Below are 10,955 nucleotides of genomic sequence, written 5' to 3'. Positions count from 1 at the left end.
AAAGTTGGACTACCAAAGCAAGAATAGATTTGGGTCATATAATTAATTTAGCCATTCTGGGTTTTTTCCCCCATAGAGTACATCATTGTAGTTGTTTTTTTATCACTGTCCTGAGGGCCAAATACATTAGACTTTTGATATTCATTTTGAAATTCCTATTTAAATGGTTTGCCCATTTTTAAATTATTGTGCCTGTCTTTTTCTTATTGATTTGTAGGACTGCTTCATTGTCCAAGATGGCTGAGCCTGTTCCCTGGGGATTGGGAAGATTCTGGCAGTTACTCCAGTGTTCTTGGAGGGTGGGAGAGAGAGTTTGGCCCCCACACCATGCTTGCTGAGAGTGGAGCTGAGAGCATGGCCATTGGGCAAACCCTTGGGGTTCTCATTCCATCAGGCCCCAAGGACAAGAAATCATCTTTCTAAAGATGGCTCAAATACCTTGAAATCTAATGGCAATTGCCTTATATGGTTTCAGAACAGTTTGGGATCTGTGAACTCTGTTTTCCTTCCAATTTCTCCCTATGAAAATGGGAACGTGTCTTTTAAGACTGAATCTCCTTTGTTTATTGGAAATAGACAAGTCATTCTCAGTGTCAAAGGTCCATAGCCTGAGGGGAATTTTGCTCCAGGACATACAATGCCTGCAACGAATTTTGATGAGTTTTGTACTTAATATTGTTACAAGAAGGATTTAAGCATTGGAGATGAATATATTTGCGTTTGGAAGGAACATGTCTTTCAAGCTTCCGAAGAGTGGAGTGTGGTAGTTTGAGGGTTTTATGGACAGCAGAAAATCATGCCCTTAGGATTAATCCATTCTTGTGGGTATAAACCTATCGTAGGTAGGAATTTCTTTTGATTAGATTACTTCAGTAAGGCATGACCTACGGTGGGTCTTAATCCTCTTACTGTAGTCCTTTATAAACTTGATGAAAACACAGAGAAGTAAAGAGAAAGCCACAGGAGCAGAGAGAGAAAACTAAAAGAGCAAGAAGCTGAAATCAATGGAACCTGGGCGAGAGGAAGCCAGAAGCTGAAATCAACGGAATCCGGAAGAGAAGGGAGGAACAGCAGATTCCTCCATGTGTGGTCTTTCAGCGACCTCTTTCATTGCCTCAGGACTATAAACTCGCAGTCCAATAAACCCCCATTTTAAAAGCTAGCCCATTTATTATATATTGCTTTTGGCAAATTTTAGCAAACTAAAACAGATTTTGGTACCAGGAGTGAGAATATTGTGCATGTTTATTTCTAATATATTTATTTAAAGCTCTAATATTTTTTTCTAGGAGCAGCTTTACCTGCATAATATAAATTTTAAAGTTTTTTTTATTTTGTTATTTAATTCAAATATTTTCTAATTTTCATATTGATTTTTAAAATGGAGTTATATAAATCATTTTGTCAAACTTTTCCACTTGATGGTTTTAAGTACTATTAAAAATTCTGATACTGATTTCTACTTTTATTCCACTTTAATCAGGTAATATGCATGTTACGACTTCAATCTTACGTAATTTGATTTAACTTAATTTATGGCCTAGTTGGGTCTTCATGATAAATATATCATGTAGAAACATGTAATTGAAAAGCATATGTTCCATGCAGTGCATACATATATTTATATTCAAATTAGTTAAACATGTTAATTCTTCAACTTTGATTATGGATTCTATCTATTTCTCTTTTTTTTTTAAGATTTATTTATTTATTTATTTCTCTCGCTATCCCCCTCACCCCAGTTGTCTGTTCTCTGTGTCTATTTGATGCGTCTTCTTTGTCCGCTTCTGTTTTTGTCAGCAGCACAGGAATCTGTGTTTCTTTTTGTTGCGTCATCTTGTCGTGTCAGCTCTTCGTGTGTGCAGCACCATTCCTGGGCAGGCTGCACTTTCTTTCACGCTGAGTGGCTCTCCTTACAGGGCGCACTCCTTGTTCATGGGGCTCCCCTACTCGGGGGACACCCCTGGGTGGCAGGGCACTCCTTGCACGCATCAACACTGCGCATAGGCCAGCTCCACACGGGTCAAGGTGGCCCCGGGTTTGAACTGCAGACCTCCCATGTGGTAGACGGACTCCCTAACCACTGAGCCAAGTCTGCCACCCTCCTTTTAGTTCTTCTGGTTTTCCTTTATATACTGTGAAGTCATATAATCATGTACATTCACATTTACAATTTTCATATATTCCCTTTGAGTGTACCCTTTTATCTTTTGATTCCTACCTTAAAGTCCCTAATATATGATATTAATATAGCTCTAACACAGTTCGTTTAGTAATATGTTCATGGTATAGTTTTGTATTCATTGATAGTTAACCTGTGAAATTATATTTGAAGTATGTCTCTTAAGTAACATTTATATAAGATTTGGGGGTAATTGATTGGTATTTTATATTGAAATTGTAAAAACTCTGGATGATCTTATCATTCTTATAAGAGATTTGAATTTCCTTCTGAAAGGTTGATAGGGTACAGATAGCCTTTCTCATAAAAAGCCGTTCTCTTTGAGTTCTACCCTTACCACCAGCATGTGACAACTAAGATTTCTACTGAAAGCATGGCACAGGCTGTAAATTGTGAACTCCCATCTCTGTCTTCCCAGAATCATATGGTTACTGAAATCCCTATTTAGCTCTTTTTCTGCATAAATCTCAATCATAGATTGCATACATATTGGGTTTACTTTCCTGTAGTCCATTGTCTCCAACATCTTACCTTTAAATTACCAACTAATATGATATCTCCAAACTCTTAACTTTTGCTTTCTTCCAGGAGTCTATACTGCCATGACTTTAATTAGCAAATGCTGCCAGGAGAAAATCTTGGATTAACATGATACTTACTTTGCTACTCTTAGGAATGGAGTGCCTCTAAGTCAACCTGTTAGGTCTTCTCCAATGTCAAAGATTTGTTTTATGTATTTTGTTCAGCTTTCATACTTGGATTCTGCAGGGGTTTAGGAAAATATAATAAACTCCATTAGAGTTAGAGTATCTTAAAAAGTTTATTTTTGAAAATTTCATCTAGTTCTATAAAATGTTAATTAATTCATAAGCATAATCAGAAATCATTAAAAATAATCAAACATGAATAGTTCTCTTCAGACATTCTAATATAGGAAATACATTACCTGTGCTTAGGGGTCTCCAAAGCAACAATGATTAGAACATAAAACTGTAATTTTCTCTTTAGACACTTAGACAAGAGAAAATATTATTCTGGATATTCTGAATATTTTCATGTGCACTTTAATAAAATTTATGTGATGTGCTTTTATTCTCCACATTATCAAATAAATTATTGGCACAAAAGTATTGATTTTCCATCAAGTATTATGATTATACTACATGAGCTATATATGTAGTATAAGGCCATATGACCAGAGAATTTACAGTGCTTAAATAACTAAATAAATACTTCAATTTAAAAGTAATAAAATAGTATTCCCTAAAATCCCATTGCATTAGACATGTAACATCAACACAGAAATTGTAAATTTTATCCAAGCTATAGCAGATAAAGTTTTGAGTATTCATCTACTCATTGCATATATACAGTTATTAACATACATATGAGTGCCCATATAAAATGTACATATTATTCATCCACACTTGCCTCTACCTCTATTTTAGCTTGAGTCACACGATTAAATATATTCAATGCTTACTATCAGTTCTTTTTTCCAGTAATATCCTAGTTATTTCCTTGTTTAATAATTCTCATCCACTTGAGATTCCCCAGGAAATGTCTCTACAGCAGGTCTTGAATTCTTACATTTTTAAAACTTGCGTTTATGTCCAGCTTTGCTTTCATTTTCTCAGAAACCTGCTCTACCACTGTCCAGCTTTGCATGTTGCTATTGAGAAATCTGACATCATATTGATTTTTCTTCCTTTTTGTGCCACTGCATTGAGGTCCAGAGGAATATTTTCTTTATGTTAAAGGTCTTAGAAAATTTTATTGTATCTCAATATTGACTATTTTGAGTCAAGTTGTCCAGGGACTTGGTGGGTCCTTTTAATACCTAGTTTCAGGCTTTCCATTATTTTCAATTTACTTTAACCATATTTCTAAAAATTAATTTTATTCCATTGTGATGTTTTCCTGTTTCAGGGGTCCCAGTTACAAGTATTTTGATATTTTTTGCCTATCTTCTATAGCTATAGTTTTTATTTCATCCTTTTTTAGTCCTTTAATCTTTTAAAAATTGTATTTTATTGGGTGTTTCATTTTCCCATAATATCTCTTAATTTAGGGTTCATCTCTTAGATGATTTTATCTTCACCTTTAATCTCTTGATTTTGGTCACGTCTAATTTTGCATGTTCATTATTTGTGTTTGATTTATTTTCCTTTTCTGAGATTTACATTAGCTGATTTATATTTTTTTCATAGATTAATATACATAACAGGGAAATCTAACTCAGGTATTTTTTAAAATATATTTTTCATGTTTCATGCTTTTGTGTTCTTTTTGTTGGACACTAGGTAATTCTTTGTTTTTTGTTTTTTTTTTCTTATTTTCTATTCTTAGGGTGAGAGAGTGGCTGTAATTGTTACATAAATTCTACCCCTACCTGGTCCCTCTACATCGTTTTCTTTCCTGTTCAGTTTTCCATTTGATTCTATACTGGAATCTGAGCTCCACAGCTCTTTTCTTTGTTAGGATGTTTACTTTCTTACTTACATGTAAAATGAATCTGTAGTATTCTGTTCTTTATCTATGCTGAAGGTGGGAGTTATGGGTTTAATTTTTAACTTGTTCTCCTGATTGATGTTCATGATTTTTGGAGAAAAATAAAACTAAAGATTTAGGCAATTTCCATTATCATATGGGAACAAAAGCAAGCACCTTTTTTTGCATGCTAAAATTTTCTTCTCCAATCAGCCAGTAACATTTTCCTCTATAAAATGAAAACCAGGTATTTTAAACTGTGGGTATAATTCTTTCTTAATCAATTTCATTTGGGACATACAAAAATTGAGTAGGTATATTAAGAGGGTATACACAAGGAAGAATCTTAAATATAGACAGTTAAGAGATTGTGTACCAAAACTCTAGAGAGCGTTTAGGTTCCTACAATTTTGTTATGTACTATCCACATTTTCTGGTTTTAGTCCTTTTAACCCAAATTTCAATATCACTTGAATCAGTCATTTTTTGAATTGTATTAGAGAATATCAGATTAGCAGGCAATACCCTCTACCTACCAACACACATAAAATATTAGAAGAAAATATGCATCAAACAGTGGATTTACCGACTGGACTTTAAAGAAAACTTCATCATGGTAATTAAATGCTGTGTGTTTTATAATAAACAAATATGGCATTATAATAAAAATAATAAAATAAGTGAGTTTGTGAAACAAGTGCTCTGACATTTGTAAGCAATTAAATATAAAATTCTCATTTGATACATGTTATTTGCCTTTATGGATGTGTGAGTTCTTGCCTCCATTTTAAGCTTCTCTCCTGGATGAAGTAATTTGTACCCTTTCATATTTCTTAAGTATACATGCATAGATATTTAATTTAAAGAGAGCCTTTGTGGAATCAAATTATTATACCATTTGTCTTAAAATGATTCACTTTTCTCGTAGTTTATACTTAACCAAATGTAATTCTGGGAATTCATTTGATCTATTGATGCTCAACGTGAAGGCGGTTTCCAGCTGCCAAGTGTTCAGTTAAAGCTGTATCCACCAGTGCTTATGAAGTGTCTATCACAATATATCAAGAACACCCAAGAAAGAATCAGACTAATACTTTCAAGAATATATATCTCCAATTAAAGAGATAAGATAGCAAAGATTTGCTCTTTAAATCTCTCCTGGTAATCAAATGGACAAGAATAGTTTGGGAAAATGTGTCTAGTTGAAATTGGGGGATAAATGTACAATGTGAAATATTATATTCAGAGGAATTTGGAAAGTTTGTTTACTCTATCCTCTTGTTCTTGTATTTTCTTGATTAGAACAAATAATTAAGAAATGTTTTTCTCTTAATTACTATGAAAAGGTAATATTTATTTTGTATGTGATATAATGGAAAGTATGTTGGTCTTTAGCACATTTAAATCACAACAAAAATTCTAAGAGCCACTACTGCTCAAAAAGAATCCAGTCATACTAATATGCCTAACTTTTTATTTTCTATGAATTAAGTAGAAAAATAATTATTTCTCCCTCTATCTTTGCGTTTATTGTTTTATGGATATGAAAATAAAGTTTTATGTAATGTAAGTGATTTTTCATACTCAAGTCATACCTTATACTCCTAATCCTTTACTGTGTGTAAGGAATAAATGAGCTAAAAAATGATTCTACTTTCCCTGCATAATTCCCTCATGATTTCATCATTTTCTCATGTAATAATATGCGCTGCATGTCCAGGTTAAAATTTTCAAACTATTTGACATTATGCTCACAAAAGAACCCTGTCCTGTCTATGCAACATCAAAGAAATGACATGTCTAACAAAAAGTATGCACATCATCCTATGTGACCAAGCATTCACATCCTCTGGAAATATCTGGTTGACCTTTCCCTTTTGGTAAGTATATTGCTTAATATGCTGTGATGGTCAAATAATTCACATGGTCATTGTGAGCTTGATGAAAGCAGGCCTTGGGCTTGTTTGCTTTTGGCCACTGTTTACTCCCACATAATTTGTTATAAATAAGTATGTAGTGGTTGATTGAAAAGAAGATAACTCAATTTCTTTACAGGGGGTATTTTCACTGTGTCATAAGAAATGCAAAGGAGGTGAATTAAGATCTGTCTCTGAATTAGTGTATTATCAGTTTAAAAATTACACCTACATAAAGCTTTATAACCAAACCCCTGCTTTTGCCATCATGACAAAAGCGGGCTACTCTCAGTGGGGTTTGTTTTTACACATAGAAAATATATTCAGTCATTGCAGTATACATACGCATATATCCATATATCCTTCTACACAAATAAACTTACACATATACATACGCATACTTATATATGATTTCAATAATCCATACATATATACATATATATGATTTCAACATTTCAAATTGTGATTCTTACTCTCAAACCTTCTGTGGTAGTTTGAATCTCTATGTATCTCCCCCACCCCACAAAAAAACAAACAAACCCACATTGTTAAATTTGATCCTTTCCTGTGTGTGTGGACCCATTGTAACAGGACCTATCGATGAGGCTACTTCAGTTAAGGTGTGACCCACCTCAGTGAAGATAGGTCTTAATCCTATTACTGAAACCCTTTATAAACAGAATTAAATTCAGACAGAAAGAAAGCCATAGGGAACATGAAATTGCACATCAATGGCACCTGGAAGAGAAGGGAGAGAACAGGAGATGCCACATGTGTCTTGCCATGGGACAAGCTAATGATCAAGGATCACCAACAGGCAACCCCAGAATGCTACAGTCTTTGGGAAGAAAGAATTACTTTGGTGACACCTTGATTTGGACTTTTTTCCTAGTCTCAAACCATGAGTGACTAAATTCCCATTGTTTAAGCTGCCCAATTTCACGGTATTTGCTTGATCAGCCTAGGCAATGAAAACTCCTTCCTACTGGTCTGTCAGCTTTCTGTAGGAATTTTCTTTATGTCCTCCTGAAAGTATGTTTGCATTGGATTCCATGGAATGAACTTGAATTTGAAGGAAGTATGAAGCCTGGGTAATATTTAATAGGTAATAGTTTTAAGAAGAACAAGATTGAGTTTAAGAAAAACGAAAGGGAACAGGTACCTGGTGTGCAGCATTCATAGGTTCATGAATTGGAAGAGGTAGACTGAATTCACAGAGACCATTTTTCCTTGTACCTTTTTTACTAATTTGAGTCAGAGCTTTCCAAATATTTATGTTCTTACTTTACATCCCCAGTTTTTGGAAAAAAAAAAGTTAACTGAATTTTTTGTTCATATTAATGTATGCTTCCCCTATAAGGCAAAAACCATGTAATTATGTATGTGTGAGTGTGAATGGTACTTCATCTTCTGTCAGATAGAAAGAGAGCAGAAAGAGCAGCATAGCTGAGACATTGATTTTATTTTACTTTTTTTAAGATTTATTTTTATTTATTTCTCTCCTCTCCCCCACCCCCACCCACCCCGTTGTCTGTTCTCTGTGTCCATTTGCTGTGTGTTCTTCTTTTTACCCACTTCTGTTGTTAGTGGCACAGGAATCTGTGTTTCTTTTCTTTTCTTTTCTTTTTTTTTTTTTTTTTTGCGTCATCTTGCTGCATCTACTCTCCTTGTGAGTGGTGCCATTTCTGGGCAGGCTGCACTGTCCTCACAGGGCAACTCTCCTTACAGGGCGCACTCTTTGCGCGTGGGGCTCCCCTGTGCAGGGGGTACCCTTGCATAGCACAGCACTCCTTGTGCGCATCAGCACTGTGAATTGGCCAGCTCCATATAGGTCAAGGAGGCCTGGGGTTTGAACCGTGGACCTCCCATGTGGTAGACAGATGCCCTAACCACTGTGCCAATTCTGATTCCTGAGACTTTGGTTTTGAATTCCATAAAGTCATAAAAGTCAGAGTAAACTTTGTTAAGCAAAGAGAGAATAAAGGTTGAACATTTTGCCTCTGTGAGATGAGAAGCTCATCATCAGCACTGTCTAATATTTTTATATATGTGCTGTTCAATACATTAGCCAAGACACAGATGGCAATTGAGCACTTGAAATTTGGCTTTTGGTGCTAAAGAATATATTTTAAATTTTAATGAATATATTTAATTTAAAATCTAAATTCAAATAGACCATATAGCTCATGAAACTATATTGGACATCTCAACTCTAGATGAACCAAAAATGGAAATAAGTAATGTAATAAAATTGTGTATGCACAGTGATATTATAAAATAAACTTTAATGCTCTATGTCCAACACTCAGGAGAAGACTAATACCTAATAAGCATTAAAATGCATAAATGTTTAATATATGCTATTATATTAAAGATGCTGTAAAGAGACTTATAATTTAACTGAAAAAATAAAGCTAAATTATAAATCTATTTCCATATGTTTTCAATATGAAATATTATAATAAAAAAACATTCATAAATCTGCCTGAAATTGCTTATAAACTTTTAGATCTAGAAGTTCCCATATGATTGATCTAGTTTCAAGCTCTCCCTTTTCATATAACAGATGAAGAAAATGAAATTTTGCAAAGTAAATTTATAAGGGAAGCAGAGATTGTAATGAGATCATTTATTCATTCAATTAATGAATTATTCAATGAATAATTACTTAACTTACTGAAAGAAGCTCTGAGAAATCTCTCAAATCCTAGTTTGTTCTGATCAGGGTCAACCAAAGGAATAATTAGTGAGATGAATTTTAAAGGACATATTTCAGCTGGATAAAGAAGGTATTAAAACTAAGTGAGACACATCCTGCAAGATGGTGGCAGAATAAGGAGCTCCTAGAGTCAGCTTGTGCTACTGGGCAATTAATAATCACCCAGAGCTGTCTAAAACACCTGTTTGGGGGTGCACCCAAAGAGCATCCTGCAACACCCTTGAAAAAAGAGAAGGAGGAAACTGCCCATCTGCAGAAAAGATTCCTAAGTAGAGCAATCCCTGGCCAGGATTCCAGTGCCCATCTTCCACTGGTGGCACAAGCCACCTTGGGAGCTATTCTGTGGCTGGAATTGGAAGTTCCACTTTCCAAAAATGGGGGAGAAAGAGACAACTGGGCACCAACTTCAGATACTGATTAGTAAATTTGGCAAACGAATGTATAATCCCAAGAACAGCTAAAGTTTGAACCTGTCCAAGTCAGAAGGAAGTGCCAGTTTGACTCCACCCCCAGCATGAGGGGAAGCCAGGCTGACTGAAAATCACAGTGCTGGTGGGGATGGGCTTCATGCAACCATATGGGCCTGCAGTCTTAGCCCAGGTTTCATCCCAGCCTCTTGCGGGGAAGAAGCTGGCAGTTACCTCTCCAGGTAACTGCAGGTACAATTCATTGGCATAGACTGAATGGTCAGTCTGACTGGGGTAACTGGTCATTTTTTGACTTGCACAGCATAGATTTCTGCCCATACCTGCAGTTTCATCCCTGCTCTAGGCAGGGGAAAAAGGGGATTGATGCTTCATCAATCTTTCTGCAGAACTACAGTCTAGGCCTGTGAGACTTGGATTATTACACACAGCTGTGGCTCTGTCCCTACCCTTGGCAAAGGAGAAAGTTGGTAACAACATTACCAGTCCCTGGGGAAATGAGGGCAGCTTGAGCCTCCAGACTTCCAGCACCAACTACATCCTTGGCTCCTACTATACAACCAGCAAGGGAGAGAGAGCAAGAAGGCCATGAATGAAAGAAAGAGACTGCACCCAGAAGAAAATACATCTAGTAAGCCAGATGCCAAGACATCAAGAAAAAATTACAATTCACACCAAGAAAAAGGAAGCTATGGCCCAGTTAAAGGAATAAGATAAGCCTCCAGATGCCATAAAGGAGTTGATACAACTAATCATAGATGTTCAAACAAATCTCCTCAATAAATTCAATGAGATGGCTAAAGAGATTAAGAATATTAAGAAGACACTGTATGAACAGAAAGAAGAATTTGAAAGCATACATAGAAAAATAGATCTTATGGGAATGAAAGATGCAATAAGTGAAAAAATACATTGGAATCATATAATAGCAAATTTGAGGAGGCAGAAGAAAGGATTGGTGAGCTTGAAGAAATGGCCTCTGAAACTGAACATACAAAGGAACAGATGAAGAAAAGAATGGAAAATATTGAACTAGGTCTCAGGGAACTAAATGACAGCCAGAAATGTGCAAAAATATGTGTCATGTGTGTCCCAGAAGGAGAAGAGAAGGGAAATGGGGCAGAAGGAATATTTCAAGAAATAATGGTAGAAAATTTCCCACCCCTATTGAAGGACATAGATATCCATGTCCAAGAAGCACAACATACTCCCATTTGAGCAAA

The sequence above is a fragment of the Dasypus novemcinctus genome, chromosome 17 (genome assembly GCF_030445035.2).
Source record: "Dasypus novemcinctus isolate mDasNov1 chromosome 17, mDasNov1.1.hap2, whole genome shotgun sequence".
In the NCBI taxonomy this organism is placed as follows: Eukaryota; Metazoa; Chordata; class Mammalia; order Cingulata; family Dasypodidae; genus Dasypus; species Dasypus novemcinctus.
The sequence above is the reverse complement of the archived record's forward strand: the minus strand, read 5'-3'. Positions refer to the sequence as shown.